This window comes from Lactuca serriola, chromosome 4 (assembly GCF_051521515.1).
Source record: "Lactuca serriola cultivar US96UC23 chromosome 4, Lser_US96UC23_V15, whole genome shotgun sequence".
Lineage (NCBI taxonomy): Eukaryota > Viridiplantae > Streptophyta > Magnoliopsida > Asterales > Asteraceae > Lactuca > Lactuca serriola.
In genome coordinates this window covers 397,327,093-397,330,798 of record NC_136411.1, presented here as the reverse complement: position 1 = coordinate 397,330,798, position 3,706 = coordinate 397,327,093, and positions in this window count along the sequence as shown.

Genomic DNA, 3,706 nt, shown 5'->3' with positions numbered 1-3,706 from the left:
AGATCCTTCGGGGGATTTAATGAGTAGACTCGAGAGTCAAAAGAGGGACTCGCCGAGTAGATACTGGTCCCAGAAAAACCCTAAGTTCCGGGTTTGGAGCGTATTTAAAGGAACTTATGACCTTGGGTGCGCCTCATATCCTTTGTGAGAAACCCTAAATCACCATGGGAGCTTGGGTTGAGTTCTTATGATGAAATCAAGTGATTTAGTGAGTTATGTGGAAGGAAAGGTGCATGAATCAAGCAAGGAACGAGATGGGGGCTGTGGATCTAGCTTATCTTCTCATGGAGCTGCTGTGGAAAGTATGACCTTGCATCCTTTTCATCTAATTGTGATTAGACCTCTAGATCTTGGGAGTTTTAGGGCTTAACTCCCCTCATTTTATCTTTGAGCTAAGTGAGACATGATCTGCGGTGGGAAACCTCAAATCTGATCCTTGAGAGGTCCTTAGAGGCTAGATGCCTCGGCTTTAGTGGCCCAAATGAAGGTTGTTGAGCAAAAACCATCATGAAGAGCGTGTTTTGGTGTTTTGGAGCTATAACACCGTGCATTAGTGTAAAGATTGAAACTTTACGTAAGTATTAAGCCTTGGAATGGTAGATCTATAGATTAGAGTGTTAGATCTGGTTGAAATCATCTGGATAAGGAAAAGATTGAATGGACTCGCTGAGTCAATGAGCAGACTCGACGAGTCGGCTAGGGTTTCATGTCTGGTCTGAATCGCGATTTAGCCCGGCGAGTCGTGGGGTCGGCTCGACGAGTTAAGCTGGATCTTCAAGAGACTTCGGGTAGGTGAGTGAACTCGACGAGTCACAAAGGTGTACTCGCTGAGTCGGGCCAAGTGGGACTGTTGACTTGAGTTGACTTCTGTTGACTGTGGGGTCTTGGTCAACATAAGTAATAGAGACCATGGAGGGGTAAAATGGTCTTTTATCCACTTCCCAATTAGAAAGGGAAAGAGTAATCGTCGGTTTTGAGATTTCGAGTGTTAATTAGAGATATATGCCTTATGTGTTAGGCGGTGGTGAGTTCGAGATTCGAGTGTGAGGATAGCTGCTTCCTGCTTGCCAGGTGAATCTTCTCACTATAATTTACCTAGAGTGGAAATTAGAGTTATATGACATAGTATCTTGTATGCTATTTATGTGATTTTGATACACTGCATTATTTCTATGTGATTCATGTCGTGTATGTTCCAGAGTTTACAGAGTTAGAACCGGAAGGTTCACAGAGTTAGAACCGGAAGGTCCACAGAGTTAGGACCGGAGGGTCCATAGAGTTATAGCCTCGAGTGGCTAATATGTGTTATATGTGGTATTTTGGGGAACTCACTAAACTTCGTGCTTACCGTGTTATGTGTTTCAGGTATTCCTTCGGAATCGCGGGACGGCATCAGCTTGATTGTACACACCAAAGAAAGAGTTATGAGGATCCTGAATTATTAATGGAGTTGTGCTTTTTAATTGAATAAAAGAGATTTTTATACGAGATGTTATGAAGAGTGTACATTTTAAAAATGAAAAATTGTTTTAAATTTTCACGTCGTTACATTTCGACTTCAAACAAATTAGATATTCATGTTTTAAAACATTCATAGAATACAAAATATAAACTGCATTTTGGAAAGAAAAAAAAAACCTCATGTCAATCCGACTTCAAACGAATGAGATATACATGTTTGAAACTTTTCATAGAAACCGGTTTCGGCCCCTTAAATCGGTTCCAATTCGTAACACGCATCCGGTTCTTAAACCCAGTTTACCCGGACCCGAAGGACCCAAAACTCGGATTACCTGGATCCCAGATAAAGTCATTCTTTAAACTCGGGATTCGAACCGGTTCTACAAATTACGATTCTAACGATTCCGGTTCCAGTCCGATTCCGGTTCCGGTCCGGTTTTCCGATTCTAAATCTCATCCCTAGCTCCATACCAAAGAATTGGAACGTTATTTTTCATGGTAAGAAAGCTTCATCTTTACATGTCAAGTTGTTTGACGTGCCCAATCCCTGGAACCTTATAACATGTCGAAGATTCATTTTCATTGGACATCAACGTCATAGACAATAAGATAAATTAAATTTATATAATATATTAATTGTCAGTAACCTTATGAATAATATACTTTAGGTGTTTTCGAAATTTGCCACCAAAGTTTCGAAACTTCGCACTTTTGGTATCTGTCTTTTACTAAATTTGTGGTATTAAATGTAAGAAAATAAATATTAACAAGCGATCTTAATACAAGGACCTTTCTGCAAATTAATGTTTCAGTTTAAAAAGGAAGAAATAGAAGTGTGTATTTAAAAACAAATTAGAAGTTAGCAAAGTATTAAAACTATAGGGACTGATTCCGTAAAATCAAATTTCCTTAAAAGTAAAAAGCGAAATTCTATACATACCCCTTCAATTGCTTTATGTACCCCCTTCATGTATGTGTAATAGTACTTGTGTACCTTCCATGATGTGACGATTTATATGAGTGAGGGGATACATATAGTAGCACCCAAATAAAAACCGCCAGACACTTCTAATTATACACAAACTTCATCTTTAGACTATTGACATATCGACTCTTTTGGTTATTGTTTCTAATTTTACTTTTATATATTCCTCCAAAACTCCACCCACCCAAATAACAAAAAATCCAGAAAACATTTCTTCTTAACCCGATATTTTATCATATTTCTGTCATTATATTTATTCATGTTTAACGAAATCGCCACTAAATCTTACGATTCTATGTACAACTTAAGAACAAAACAACAATCACAAGAAAGACAATGTATACATAAGAAAAAAAAGGTGACCCCGTTATATAATATGGGTCTTCTTTTAGAGCTGGCAATGGTTCGATCTGGATTGAGGTCAAATTTAACCCATTAATTAATTAGGTTGAAGATTACAACCTAACCCAACCTTTTTATTTACATGGGTGGATATTTCCATCACAACCAAACCTTTTAGATAAATAGGTTTCAGATAAATAGGTTGTACCGGGTTGACCGATATATGTAATTCCCAGCCAAACCTATTAATGGGTTAGACCTGGGTTAACCCATTTAAAAAAGTAAACAAATTAACTAAAGATAACCACTAAAATTAGTTCCAAACTTAAATAATCTTTCAAAGTATAATAAAAGCACAATCTCAATTCATAAATACAAAAAAATCATTCAAAAAACATTAAAGATATGTAATTTTAAAGTAATTTAAAAAAGTGACTAGTTTTGTCATTGTAAAGAAAAAAAAAATAAGAGTTAGAATTTTATTTTTTAAAACATAAATAATAATACACATTGTAATTTATAAATTAATACATGATAATATTTAAATAATTATTAAATTATATATATATATATATATATATATATATATATATATATATATATATATATATATACTAGTTTATAACCCGTGGGAACCACGGCTATAAAATTAATTAAATTTTTATAATAAAAATTTATAATTATTAATCAGTTATTTTTTAAATAAGTCATTTTAAATAAATTATTAATTAAGAGATATATCAAAATTTTAAAGTTATTATAACTTTAAATTTAACATATAATTAGAAAATGTAAATTTGAATTTTGAAATAATTTGCCTAGTATATCTACATGACACATAACATAATATTAATGAGGATATCTATTTGAATGACATTTGGCAAAAAGATATTAAAATTATTCATTTATTAAAACAGG